Here is a 15,833-nt window from a genome sequence, read left to right as displayed (position 1 = left end):
CTGGTAGGAGGTATGAAAGCAAGGAAGCACACTAAGGCTGCACACAGCGCACCCTGCTGCTGATTTCAATATGTACTACTATAGCATGACAACATAGAGATCATACGCTGGATAATGCCTTCTTTGGTGCATTGAAAGTGAAACTGTTAATCATTTTTATATCTTGGATAAAATTAATCTACGCTTGGAAAATCGTATTTTTACAGACGACAGTAATTCAATATTTGCGCTGAAAGCTTAAATTCACTCACTTTGATAATACATATTTTGATGTAATGACGTGCTCTGTGGTTTTCATGTGTTTTATTCCAACAATGAGCATATACTCATTGTGTTCACTTTTTATTCCACTGTGCCACACTGTCTACTATATTCTCAAGATGGAAACCTTTTGTTGGTTGTATAGATCCCACAGTTGTTTTTTTTTCTGAAAGGAGCCCAGAGCCAGTCAATGAAATAAGTCACAACTGTTCTGATGTCAGTGGAACAGTCCTGAATTGGGGGGACTGGCCCAACTTCTCACTGGAGCTAGGTCACGCCTCAGGTTCACACATACTTGCCAACTCTCCCTGAATGTCAGGGAGACTCCTTGAAATAGGGGTGATCTGCCTCACTCCCTGAAGAGTCTGGCATTCTCCCTGAAGGTGAGCCAGTACAAGATGTGGTTGGCTTCGCCATCTGTGGCATGATGACAGTTCAGAAATTGTGTTCTATTTTTGATTGAAAAAGTAACTTTATTTGTATAAAGTACAAAAAACACAAGCAATCCATTACATTCAAGTGTACACAGTACACCGTAAAACATAATCATGCATACATTTTAGTACAATACAAGGTATAAGTACAAGATATAACATCCTACACTATACAACAAGTACTGCACTAACCATTCAAACTTTAAACAATATACATTGCAATAAAATTACATTGGATGTGAGGTGGAGGTAGGTGAGAGGGGTAGGGCGGGGAAGTCAAGAGTAAAAAGTTTTTATTGAGGACAGACACAAAGGGAAGGGTGCATAAATAGACATGACATTCAATAATACTTTAAACTGTAATGGGGGAATAGGTTGGAGGGGGTAAGGGAGAGGAAGCATAAACCAAAGTTTTTATTGAAAATAGACACAATGGGGAGAAGGAGAAGAGGAAGACAACAATCAATAACAATCAATCGTCGTCTTCTTCCTCCTCAGGATTGTCAAGGGTGTTATAGTCTCTTAGCAGGCTGTGGATCAGCCTGCGACAGTCCTGGATGGTCATCTTCTCCCGCTTCAAGATGAGGCAATTTCTGGCAAGCCACATAGCGTCCTTAAAACAGTTCATAAGGCGCCAGGCCTCCTGAATTGCCCCAACGGTGTGGGTCCCAGGAAATAATCCATAAAATACCGAATGGTATGAAAGGCAAGTCCTGGGCACACTGTTCTTAAGTTCATGTTCCAGGGCATAAAACAGTGCCTGTGCAGTGGGGCAGTCCCAAAAGATATGCTGAGCAGTCTCCCTTCTGGTGATACAAAAGGGGCAGTGAACATATCTGCACAGGTTCCGGGAGTGCATGAATGTCCTGAGAGGCAGACCCCCCTGGATAGCCATCCATGCAATGTCCTTGTGTCCATTAGTCAGCCTCTTAGAGGCCACATTCTCCCAGATGTGTTTGGCCGTAGCCACAGGGAGCCCTGGAACAGACTCTATAACGTCCTTTGCTCTGATGATCTTGTGAATAGTTTTAGGCTTCCACAAGTCTGGTTTAAGTCCCTCCAGATGGTGCTCCTTCACAAATTGTCCAACATCCAGGTAAAACCAAGGTGTAGTACAGTTGTAAGGGAAGGAGCTGTCCCACTTGTCCCAACCAAGGTTCCTCCAAAGAGGCAGAAGGAAGAAGCGAGACATGGACTTCCCAGCAGAGCAAATGTTCTTTTCAAGGAGTGTCCTGCGGATGCAGTTGCAAACAAAGAAGGCCCGCAGCATGGTGGGGATGTCTCTTATCCCTTTCCCACCTTTGAGGGGCTCCTTGTACATAACTGACCTCTTCACTCTGTCCATCTTGGAGCCCCAGATGAAGTGAAAGACTGTCCTCGTGATGGTCTTACAGACGGCAGCAAGAGGTGGCCAAGCTTGGGCAGTGTACTGCAGAACGGGAAGAATCTCGTTGTGCAGCACCAGTGTCTTCCCTTCGATGGTAAGATCTCTGAGGCTCCACAGTCCAATCTTTTGTCTGACTGTCGCCAGTCTCTCTTTCCAACACTTCAGGGCCGCCTCCTCTATACCAAACCAAACTCCAAGGATTTTGATGAAGTCCTGCTTGATTGTGAAGTGGAATGCAGCGGGGGATGACAGGTGCCACTGACCAAACAGCATCGCCTCTGACTTCCCGCAGTTGACCTTTGCCACTGCAGCTCGGCCGAAGTTCTCGCAGGTCTGGACGAGTGCTGCCACCGAACGCTGATCAGCGCAGAAGATAGTGACGTCGTCCATGTAGAGCGAAATTGTGTCCTATGTCCACGTATTGATGCCTATGGAGGTGGCCATTTTCATGGAGACCAAGATTTAATCAAAGACTGACAGGTAAGACAGTATGACTTCAGTAATGGAGACAGAAATGTAAAAGAGACTTCAGTCTCTAGAGCTTCATTAGCTGCTTTTCTTTAGCGCATAGTTGCCTACTCTCCCGGAATGTTTGGGAGACTCCCGCATTTCTGGGAGACCTCCCCGGAGAGGAGGGCAACCTCCCGGTTTTCACCCCCGCAATAGATAAGTGGAGGGGGGGTGGGGCTTAATGACACAAATATCTCATCATCTTAGCCCCAAACATTTAGGGGCGGGGCCAGAATGGTGCAATTCGTCTAGAGCCGCCCCCGCACCCCCTCCTCCCCCGGGATCTCCCTGAAGCCAACGAGGAAAAGTTGGCAAGTGTGGGTGCACACACCAATTTAAGGATGTTCTTAAAGGACAGGAGTTTCGTTGTGCTGTTGGCTTATTGCCTCAGAGCAGGACCAGACTGGGACTAAAAATAAGCCCTGGCATGTAAAGAACACAGGCCCGGTGGGCTCCAAGCACAATATTGTTTCACACTGATGTGGCAATGCTGGTGCAGTGCAACCTGAAGCATCAGCACAAACTTATCTATCATGCTTGGTTTTCTGCCGACCCTGATAATTTCCTTTTTGTGCAAAGCACCTGGAGCACCAGGAAAATGCATGAAACTATAGAGTTTTGTAAAAATATTTTTTAATGTTGCTTAACCAAGCGGTACTTTATTGTTATAAATTATAAATCATAAATAATGAAAATAAATTATGCAACAAAAAACAAAGCTCACTTTATATTGCATGTTTTATATGTTCCTTCCCCCTAACGCACCTTTTTCTTTACTTACCTGGCTGATTATAATGGGGTATATATTTATAACATATTATAGCAATAGATTATATAATATTGTTCTATTACAGTACTGAACACGGGCTGATTTATAAAAATGCAAAAAGCCCTTTTGCTTTAAAATAACCTGACGTAAGAGCTTGATTAGAGCATTGGATGTCAATCTGACACCCTGGCCCAGAGCTATATTAAGGCTCTGAGGGGCTGGGGCACTCAAGAAAGAGGTGCCCCTATGATGTAACATGGATATCATTTACCATATCATACACATATATCATATATATATTTTCCCCAGCAGGTGGCGTGCATGCATGAACCTGCAATTTTTTTAAGGGGAGTAAGAGAGTGGACAGCTGTCAGCAGCTACCAGTCTACCGACAGTGTGTGACATCACACACTGTCCAAGCAGCCTGGAGAGCAAGGAGGAGGAGCTTAAGCTCTGCCTGCACACTGAGTTCCAGCTCAGCTTAGGTAAGTATGCTAGTCTGGGGGTGGGTCATGATCATACTTGCCAACTCTACCTGAGACTCCCTGAAATAGGAGTGATCCCCCTCAGAGGCAGGGGGGTGCAGATGCAGGAAACCAGTCAGTGTCAGGGCCAGCCACTACTAGGCTACGGCCGGCCTGATTAGCTGTCAGGTAATATGTAATGGCCAGTTCGCAGTGGCCTATCTAGCCATCGGATGGCCAGTCTGCCCCTGGCCCTAAGTACATATACTGCACCTGCTGAATTGTGTCTTATTACTTCTCCACCATCAGTAACATTGATGCCAATAAAAATAAACTTTCACCGTAAAGCATAGATAGAGTAACACATCAGAGGGCTTTAAATAAAAATCCCATTATTGTGTCCAAATACTCATATGCAAAACACAAGGCATAATGTATTCCAATATTTTTTTCCTATAAAACACATGCACATACTAGTAAATACATAAACTTACATTGCTTCAGAATAGAGTTTAGTTTAAACACATAGGGGTCTATGCATCAAGCTTTTTTGAGTCTCAAGGATGCGGATACTACTGTTTCCGCATCTTTTAAGTATGTTTGTCATATATTAACTGCCTATCTGTAAAAATGTCCTTAGTTTAGGCAAATATCATGCAGCATCACAGACCCCATAGATTATTATGGGGACTGCAATGTTTTGCAATGCATTAAGCTTTGATAATCTTCGCACTGCGCAGACATCTCAGGATGGTGTTACCTGTCATTTCCTATGGGATTCTGCTGAAGCCTCTCTTGCTTTGCAGAATCCGGTACAGTGGAAGTGCTGTGTGCACTTCCTCCTATCAACGGCAGCGCTAAGAAGAAAAAGATCACAGCATAGGGGTCACTCCGCCCGGGCTCCTAGAGAAGGCCCCGCATGTTGCATCATAGCAGCGCATAAATATGCATCGCAGCAATACTTATTGATGCATAGACCCCTTTTTGAAAAAAGTGTTTGTATCAGTTTAAATATTACAGATATCACTTTGATCATAAATAGCTATTGTGCCATCACACAGCTTATTATAGAATTAACTGCCGGGCAGCCTGGAATCAGTGTCTAGATTCTCAGACTCATTGCAACAGAGTATCTGTGCTCATTCTACCTTTTTGCTTATTTTGTGAGTAAACCCAGACAGCTCAAGGGTCCCGGGAGAGCGAGTAGTGAGAAAGCGGTCCAGGACTTGTACCTGCAATATCCTTCAGCCTCCTTGTGGAGCTAGCCTTAGAAATGGGAGGAACCTACAATGAGGATTATGGGGATCTAGAAAAAGAATGAATCTGTGCACAAATTGTTTTGCGGATTTCCAGAAGAAGCAGTCAGAGGATGACTCCGCCCCCAGCATGCAACTGCCAATGCTCGCAGAGCAGTAGCCCCAGACAACAAATATTGGCAGACCTGACTGTAACTTTAGCTCATGTTGTCCTAACCACAGGCAGAACTAGTGAGCTGTGGGCCCTGGTGCAGGGAAGCAGGGAAGATGGAACCGGTGGCCCACAGCTCACTAGTTCCCCCGTGCAGTGGGCCCCATTATCTCCATGGGCTCCGGTGTACCGCACTTGCTGCACCAATAGTAGTTCCGCCACTGGTCCTAACCACACTATTAAACGTCCTCTTCTACTAGACAGTGGGAAAGGGCCCGACAGTAGCTGATCTAAGCAGAAGACCCATCGCAGGTGCTCCCTCTGCCAAATAACACTGAAGTTGGCACAAGAAGAGTTGGGTTCCTGTTGCTGGGGGGGCCAACAACGTGAAGAGTCCATTATGAAAATTGTGAAGCTTGATAGGAAAGTGGGCAGGTCCATTCAACGCATTGGCTAGCAGTGTTTCCATTTTTTAAATTCCAGATTTCCTGGTCTTGACTTGTGTTTTCCTGGTCAGATTTTTGACTTAAAACTCCATGGTACATGCATAAAATGATACATTTAACATGAATGATAACAAAACTTATTTCCCTGTGTTATTTCCTTTGTTCTTTCAGTCTACAAATAAGGTATAGTGAGATTGCTGCATGTGTTGTCCGAGTCCTCTCTCCATCCCCTCTCCTTACTCATTCCCTGGCCTTACTGTGGATAATATCAGAGCCAACCACATCTTGTGTATCACGCCTCTCACCGGTTTAGTTCCCTTCTGATCCTTATGTACATTGGTTTCCCTTGGTTACTGCTATCTGTTGTACAGCCTGACATTCCTCTATCATCGGACGCCATCTTGCCAAGTTTTCTGCACATGCGCAACCCGGGAATCTTTAAAACTTCTGCTTCACGATAATTGGATGATCACCAGCCAGTTTCCTTTATAAGGGTCCTCCTCCTTTCCATGAGTGTCAGATCATCAGGTCTCCCTACCAGATAGGAAGCATCACCTCTGCCTACTGTTCGTGCTTATACTTACCACTATTCCTGACTTAGTGGATTAGGCCGTTCATTCATTGGTTTCAGCTTCACTCGTTATCGGTTCTGTTCCAGAATTATAACACCTGTGTGGATCTCAGTGCTTCAGCTCTCTGCAGGTCATCGCTTCACTGCATTACCTGTTCAGCTTATTCAACAGTCAAGACCTGTGGCCTCACTGCAGAGCTTTGCTCATCATTGGTCCTGTACCAGAGTTATAACACCTGTGTGGATCTCAGTGCTTCTGCTCTCTGCAGTTCATCGCATCACAGCATCACCTGTTCAGCTTATTTCACAGTCAAGACCTGTAGCCGCACTGCAGTGCATTGCTCATCATCGGTCCTGTACCAGAGTTATAACACCTGTGTGGATCTCAGTGCTTCTACTCTCCACAGCTCACCACTTCACAGCTACGCCTTTTTAGCCTGTTCAGCCTGTTCAGCCTAACCCGTTGCTAAGACCTGTGACTATTGGGCTACGCTCAGCTTGTGTCCTGTTCCTGAATTACTACACTAGCGTATACCTCAGTTGTTCTGAGTCCGGCAGCTCATTGCTTTTCAGTACTACCTGCTAAGCCTAGGACCGCGACCTGCGGTTTAGAGCAGCTAAGACCATATTCCCTTGCGGAAATCTCTGGTGAATACCTCTCCTCTGTTAGGCTCTGCACCTCTCTGGGGGTAATCTGTCACTCAAGCAGAGATCAAGACCATTCCCACTATACTAGGGTCAATTTGATCAAGCCAATAACCTACTAGTATGTATTGGGAGGAAACCGAAGTACCGGGAGGAAACCCACGCAAATACGGGGAGAATTCGTTCAAAGATCCTGTTGGTGGCCTACTATCAAGAGAGACATCTAAGAATTCATAGCTTCCTGTTCCAAGTGTGCCCAGCATAAAATATCTCGTCAGATACCTGCTGGTCAACTTCAACCATTATCTATTCCCCACCAACTCTGGACTCATCTGTCTATGGACTTCACTACAGATCAACCAGTTTCTAATGGATGAAGTTGACAGATTCTCCAAGATGGCTCATTTAGTAGTCTTCAATGGACTACCCTCTGCTCCAAAACTGGCTCAATTATTTATTCAGGAGATTTTCAGACTCCATGGCTTGCCTTCAGAAATAATCTCCGATCGTGGGTTCCAGTTTGTGGCCAAGCTCTGGCAGTCTTTGTGTTCAGCTCTCCAGGTAAAGCTTAAGTAAGTGGAAGGCAGTTCAGAATTGGTGGAGTTGGATGAGACTGCCTCCTCTAGCAACCAGGGGAATGGTCTCTCCAGCATAGAGGGGACCAAAGTTACTCAGGGACCCAGGCAGATTGTGGTGGTAGGGGATTCAATTATTAGGAAGGTAGATAAGGCAATCTGTTACCGGGACCGTGCATGCCGAACAGTGTGTTGTCTCCCGGGTGCTCGGCATATTGCGGATCGGGTGGACAGATTGTTGGGAGGGGCTGGCAATGACCCAGCGGTTTTGGTGCATGTTGGCACCAATGACCGAGTTAGAGGAAGAAGGGGTGTCCTAAAGAATGATTTCAGGGACATAGGTCGCAAACTTAAGGCAAGGACATCCAAGGTAGTATTTTCAGAAATACTACATGTGCCACGCGCTAGTCCAGGGAGGCAGCTGGAGATTAGGGAGGTTAATGCGTGGCTAAAAGATTGGTGTAGGAAGGAGGGTTTTGGATTCTTAGAGCACTGGGCTGATTCCTCGGTCAGTTGCCATCTTTATTGTCGTGATGGATTGCACCTGAATGAGGAGGGGGCTGCAGTGCTAGGGGAGAGGATGGTTAGAAGGTTGGAGGAGATTTTAAACTAGGGTCCGGGGGGGAGGGGCAAGCAAGTATTTATGGGATAGACATTGAGAGTAGTAAGGAGAAATTTAACAAGAGTCAAGGGGGTGGAGAGGGGGGAAAGGGAAGCATAGCCGATAAGGAGAGGCCCTTTTTAAAGCAAAAAGAAATACCTAAGGGAGGCAATAGACTTAAGTGTATGCTTGCAAATGCAAGAAGCCTGACAGGTAAAATGGGGGAGTTAGAGCTAGTAGCAATGAATGAGCAGTATGATATTATAGGTATTACGGAGACGTGGTGGGATGATACACATGACTGGGCAGTCAACTTGGAAGGCTATTCTCTCTTCAGGAGGGATAGGGTAAATAAAAGGGGAGGAGGAGTATGTCTTTATATTAAGCCAGAATTAAAACCAAGTATTCAGGAAGTTATATATGAGAATATTGGTGATAATATAGAGGCATTGTGGGTGGAAATATCCAGCAAAGGAAGAAGTTCAGAGAAGTTGCTGATATGGATATGCTATAAACCGCCAGATATAAGTACAATTGAGGAAGCCCAACTTCTACAGCAAATTCAAAAGGCTACACAACTAGGTCAAGTTTTAATTATGGGGGATTTTAATTATCCGGACATTGATTGGAGTACTGAGACCTGCGGTACATCTAGGGGAAATAGGTTTCTGAGCACGCTAAAAGACCATTACATGTCCCAATTAGTACAGGAACCAACTAGGAACCGGACTATACTGGACCTAGTAATAACAAACAATGTAGACGTAATATCAAATATTCAAGTAAAGGAGCACTTGGGAAACAGTGATCATAATATGGTCTCTTTTGAAATTAGTTTCCAGAAGCAACGGTATAAGGGATCAACTAGGACTTTAAACTTTAGAAAGGCAAATTTTAATATGCTAAAGGAGTCTATAAAGAGCATAGACTGGGACAAAGCCTTTGAAGGAAAAAATACGGAAGAAATGTGGGCTGTCTTTAAAATGTTGTTGGAAACATACACGTATAAGTTCATTCCTATGGGAAATAAATGTAAAAGAATTAAGTCTAAACCAATGTAGCTAAATAAAAAGGTAAGGGAAGAAATGCAAAGGAAGAAGCGTGCATTTAAATTGTTTAAGTCTGAAGGGTCAGAGGAGTCCTTCCGTAGGTACAAGGAATGTAATAAAACATGCAAAAAGGAAATTAGATTGGCTAAATTAGAAAATGAAAGGCACGTTGCAAAAGAAAGTAAGACAAACCCCAAAAAGTTTTTTAAGTATATAAATGGCAAAAGGATTAAAAAAGATAATATAGGACCCCTAAAAAGGGAGATGGGTGAATTGATAAATGATACTAAGGAAAAAGCAGAGGTATTAAACACTTTCTTTTCTTCAGTATTTACTAGAGAGGAACAAATGGTAGAAGTAATACATAAAAATGGAAATGAAACCATGCCATTAATTAATACTTGGTTGTCAGAGGAAGAAGTCCAAAGGTGACTGAAGAATATTAAGATAAATAAAGCTCCAGGACCAGATGGCATGTACCCAAGGGTCCTTATGGAGTTAAATTCGGAAATAGCTAGACCGCTATTCTTAATTTTCAGAGATTCAATCTCATCAGGCTCAGTACCAAGGGATTGGCGAATAGCAGATGTGGTGCCGTTGTTTAAAAGGGGGACGAGATCACAACCAGGGAATTATAGACCTGTAAGCCTGACATCAATAGTGGGGAAACTACTGGAAGGTATTTTAAGGGATAGTATTCAGGATTACTTGGTACGCCATAAAATTATCAGTGGGAATCAACATAGATTTGTGAGGGATAGGTCATGTCAAACTAATTTAATTAGTTTCTACGAGGAAGTTAGTGGAAACTTAGACCAGGGTAGCACAGTAGATGTGGTCTACTTAGATTTTGCAAAGGCCTTTGATACAGTGCCACACAAGAGGTTGGTTTACAAAATAAGGGAACTGGGTCTAGGAATCAACATTTGTACTTGGATCAAAAACTGGTTAGAGAATAGGGAACAGAGAGTTGTGATAAATGGAACATTCTCTAATTGGTCAAAAGTCTTAAGTGGAGTACCTCAAGGTTCCGTGCTGGGGCCTCTCCTTTTTAATATATTCATTAATGACCTTGGTGATGGTTTAGAGAGTAAAGTTTCTATTTTTGCAGATGACACTAAACTCTGTAAGGTAATAAAATCAGAGCAAGATGTAGCTTCTCTACAGAGGGACTTAAATAAACTGGAGGATTGGGCGGCCCAATGGAATATGAGGTTCAACGCAGATAAATGTAAGGTTATGCATTCAGGGATCAAAAACAAGAACGCAATCTATAAATTAAATGGAATTAATTTAGGAGAATCTATAATGGAAAAGGATTTGGGAGTGCTCATAGACAGTAGACTTAGCAATAGTGCTCAATGTCAAGCAGCAGCTGCAAGGGCAAACAAAGTATTGCCATGCATAAAAAGGGGGCATAGATGCAAGGAAAGACAGTGTAATTTTGCCACTGTATAAATCGTTGGTAAGACCTCATCTTGAATATGCAGTACAGTTCTGGGACCACTCTATAAAAAAGATAATTTGGAACTAGAAAGGGTTCAGAGAAGGGCGACAAAATTGATAAAGGGTATGAAGTCATTAAGTTATGAGGAAAGGTTAGCCAGTTTAGGTATAATTACTTTAGAAAAGAGGCGTCTAAGGGGAGATATGATTACTATGTGCAAATACATTAGGGGTCAATACAGAGAACTTTCATGGGAACTTTTTACCCCAAGGACTATACAAATGACAGGTGGTCATCCCCTAAGGTTAGAGGAGAGGAAATTTCACAACCAGCAAAGGAAGGGGTTCTTTACAGTAAGGGCAGTCAAGATATGGAATTCATTGCCAGGGAAGGTTGTGATGGCAGATTCAATAGATATGTTTAAGAAAGGGTTAGACAAATTTTTAGCGGAAAGGTATATCCAGGGATACGACCATTAATTAAAATGTAGGATAGTAGTGGAAATAGGGTAAAAATAGGACTGCAATATTGAGTCTGGGGGGATTTTCACAATTGAAACAGATTGGCGGTTGCTTACTCTGGATCGATTTCAAATATAAGTGCAGGATCGCAGGAGATCCAAAATAGGTTGAACTTGATAGACTGGTATCTTTTTTCAACCTCATCAACTATATTACTATGTTACTATGTAAGTTCTCATATGCCTATCACCCCCCAAACAAATGGTCAAACTGAAAGGGTGAATCAGGACTTAGAAACTTTTCTTTGCTTGTTTGTCTCATCGTCACAAGACAACTGGAAGAGCTTTTACCCTGGGCAGAATTCTCCCACAATGATCAGTACCACTCCTCCACTGGGTCTACACCCTTTTTCACAGGCTATGGTCTTCATCCTAGAATACCTGAGTTCCAGCCTCTTCTTTCTGCCATTGTACCTGCTGCTGATAGTAGTTTACGTCAGTTCACTAAAATATGGAAGGATGTTCATTCTTTCCTGTTAAAGGCTTCCTCTAATTGCAAGAAATTTGCTGAGTGCAAATGTCGAGCAATACCCAGTCTCAAACCAGGATATCGAGCCTGGCTTTCCACTCGCAACCTGAGGCTTAAGGTACCTTCCATGAAGTTTAACCCTCTCTACATTGGTCCATTTCCCATAGAGTGAGTCATCAACCCAGTAGCTCACAAACTCAAACTTCCTCCATTCATATGAATCCCAAACTCCTTCCACATATCCTTGTTGAAGCCTTTGGTCTTGAATAGGTTTCATTTTGCACTCCCTAAGACTCCTAAAATCCAAACACAGCGAGGAGTTGAGTATGAACTGGAAAGGATACTCCATTCACGGATTCGTCATGGTCTTCTTCAGTATCTTATCGATTGGAGAGGTTACGGCCCAGAAGAATGAATATGGTTTAAAACCACTGATGTACATACTCCACGCTTGGTCCATATATTTCATGCAAAATTTCCTTTGAAGCCCAAGAGGTGTGCAGGGTCCACCCTCAAATGGGTCTCACAGCAGACTCTCAGGTGACTTACCTCTCCGCTGTCTTTCCAAACTGTCCCTGCAGACCTCAGGCTCTGCTGGTTTGAGATCGCTCTGCAAGATGCTGCCAAGTCTGTCTCCACTCCAGAGAGCCCTCCAGAATCAGGGTATGGGTGCAGCCATCTTGGATTTAGTCACATGATTCCTCTCAGCCAATCAGGGGATAGCAGCCTCCTCTCCAAGTTTCCCTCCAAAATCAGTTCCTGGGAGTTGCCATCTTGGATATAGTCACCTGATCCATCTCAGCAACTCAGAGTGCTGCTTCTGGCCCGGTGACCGCAATCTCCAATCAAAATCAACAACTACTATAAAAGGACTTCCTGGAGCCCTTACTTTTTGCCAGTGCAACGTTGTATTTCCAAACGCCAACCTGGTTCCTAGCAATCTGCAGTCTTTCAGTCCTTACAGCTCAGACAGTGCAGACATTCCGGTTTCCAGCATTCCGATACTATTCTGGTTCCAGCATCCAGCATGCCAGTTCCTTTCCAGGTCCAGCATTACGGTTTTGTTCCACTTCCAGCATCCCGGTTCCAGCAATTCGGTTCCAGCATTCTGGTTCCATTCCAGGCACAGCAATTCAGTTCCTACCTGGTCTTCTCTGCTAGTTTATTACCACCTATTCCTGTATTTTCACCTACATGAAAAGGAACATAATCAGGCCACCCAGCTTTGTGTACATAGTCACCAACCTAACTGCAGAGACACAACCCAGTCTGGGTACGGACAGATTCTCAGGCTTGACACACTGCTCCTATAACTTGAATAGAATATTTTTATGTCATTGCATGGAGTGAGGACTACAATATATAATACACACAATAGCTGGTACACTGAAAGCACCTTCTTGTGATAGTTGCAGGTGTTGTTGGGTTTTTTTTTTTGGGGGGGGGGGGGGGATCAAAGGCCTTTTTCACCCTGGGTTCCATTTGGTCTAGAACCTGCCCTGGGTGCAAACAAAGCTAAATCAAATTTGTGAATACAATGTTAAGTGGACCAGTCTAAATAATTTTAAAATTACCAAATAATTATCAGCAACTTTTTAAAAGTAGTTCACAGAGTTTGTGTATTTACTGTTTAATTAGAAATTTAGACCAGTTGTTTCTGAAATAATTTTTGTCTAGTGAGACCACAGGTGTAGCCTGGACTATCAGAATGTTATAGGTGTGTGTAGTAAGAAAAAACAAAGATCACAAGGCACTGAAACTGAGGAAAGATATTATACTGGAATAAATGATCTGATTGTTATTGCAATTGTCCTATTTTGCCATATAATTATTTTTATTAGTTTCAGGTAATAAGTAACTAGTCTCAGTCGGCTACTTTGAATCAATAACCTTTAGGGCTTGTTCACACATATCTGCTGTTAATGCTGTTTTCAGCTGCTTACTAACTCCTGAAACGCTGATTAAAAATTAGATGAATGATTCTTATGAACTTGTTCCCGCCATAGTGTTCTAAAATTTTGAACTCGACATTTATAATTTTAAAATACGGCATATGCTGTTTCTCATGCTACCAGTACAATAGATTATATTGCTAATAATGTTATGCATTACCTACTGCTTACCATCCAAGGAACATGCTATACTATAAGTTTCCCCTAGATATCACTTTATTTGAATTTTTATATTTTTACAGAAATAAACTAGTTCTTGAACTAGTAATAGCTGATTTTTAAATAAGATGCTCAATGTTTTTCAAGCCAAAATGTGAACGGTGTCTAGGTACACTTTGCTGGTAGACAGGTGCATCTAGTCAAGACATGTACAGACTACATTATAAAGAAGTATAATAGAGGATTACACTGCCAACAAAACATGGCCGCTCAACGTCTATAAAAAAATAATTCTGTACATTATCCAGAAAATTGCTTTCAACATACAGAATAAAAGTAATTTATTGAGCAGTACAAAATGTTTTAGTTTTGCATCTATTTACCTACACAATATGCACAGTGCATATCAAGGTGCATGCCTACTGTCCATTCTAGGGAGAAGCTTTCACATACTAGAGGGGTGGAAATATCTAAACAGGCATAGTGTGCAAAAGTGTAAATGACATATCAAATTAATAATGAGGAGACGCATTGGAACTACCTTTACTACATATGGTGATTATGTTTGTCTGAAACTTTTTATTACATTTCTCGAATGTGCCTGTAAATGGGCTTCTCTACCAAAGTGCAGCATGGAGGAGCAAACCTCCATTAAAATTTAGGACAAGACCCCATAAATGTTAAACGAAATATACTGGGACATGATAATATGCCCCTCTGCACAATAATAAATGTCATTAAGGTGCTCATTTAATCTCAGTTCTAAAATTAAAATCCATTTTTTTGTACTACTTCCCAAAACTAGGCACACTCCTTACTTCACAAGGAATGTCCTCACTCCGTCCAACTCTTACCATTAGCTGATGTCAACTTCTGCACCCCTGCAAGTGCCTTCATCTTGCTCTATAAACTTATTCAGGTGCACATCATTACCAAAGAGGATTTTGTGTTGCACCTCGTCTATTTTTTGCTTAGTAAATGATCTCCATAGAAATTGCCTGGGCAAAAAATCAAACCAGATTCAGATATTCTAGAACTGGGACTGACTCAGGCACAATTAACAAAGATCATTAAATTATAATGTAATTCAAACATTACTTATAGATCTATTTATAGTAGGGTGAAAAGCCCTATCTCTGGCGAAAATGGGTGCTTTCTCTGTAAACAGGGCTTTGCTCTATACATCAGAGTCACAGCCAGCGGTTACAGTGCTAACTGGGGAAGCCACAATTCTCCTTGTGTGTGTATGTTAGGGAATTTAGACTGTAAGCTCCAATGAGGCAGGGACTGATGTGAGTGAGTTCTCTATACAGCGCTGCGGAATTAGTTGCGCTATATAAATAGCTGATTATGATGATGATTAGTGGAATTGAAAGTCCAAGACTGGGCTTTCAGTTCCACTGTACATGCTTCCTATCACCATATATTAATAGTATATAGACATTTTAGTCTGTAATAGGTGTAAAAAATAATAGAAATAAAAAGTAATCATTACTTGTAGCAGATATCTGTTACAACAACATATGCTACTTGGATTGCTTTTGGTGTTGAGATAAGCCTTATGGATAAAACTAGTAAACATCTCATACCGAGGTTAGAGCCCCACTTGATGAAAGAGGTTGGGTGTCAGAGAACACTAGCGCGTATTGATGCTGCACAATCCCTGATGGGGACCCTAGCACTTGTTAAATAGGAAATTGTAATTGCCAGACCAAAGTTTCTCCTCCAGGAAAGCATCCAGAAAGGGTCCTTAAGGAAGCATCCAGATGGCAGCAACCCCTACAGCATAGAGCTGTCAGCTAAATGTAGAACAGAATGAGAGCATTTCTCCAATTATAAATTATTGAACTGTTTTCTGGTGTGTCAATCATGCAGAAATGAATTAATTCTGGAGTTGTGAGTTTAGTAATATTTTAGTGATTTTACTTGGTTTATTGTGCAGCCGCTGCTAGAAGCTATAAAAGTTCTATTGGAAATTTTTAGTGGCCTAAGCATAGTTATTTTTACAAGAAAATAGTTTCCTTTTAATTATCATGCAGTGTTGCTATTAGCTCTCATACCAGACACGAAAGAGAAACCAACACTAACTAGATTATCTCAGTGATTACGCAACACTTTACACTAGCAATTATCATAAAACCATGGTATGTAAACACGATGCTGAAAT

This window comes from Mixophyes fleayi, chromosome 4 (genome assembly GCF_038048845.1).
Source record: "Mixophyes fleayi isolate aMixFle1 chromosome 4, aMixFle1.hap1, whole genome shotgun sequence".
NCBI lineage: Eukaryota > Metazoa > Chordata > Amphibia > Anura > Limnodynastidae > Mixophyes > Mixophyes fleayi.
The sequence above is the reverse complement of the archived record's forward strand: the minus strand, read 5'-3'. Positions refer to the sequence as shown.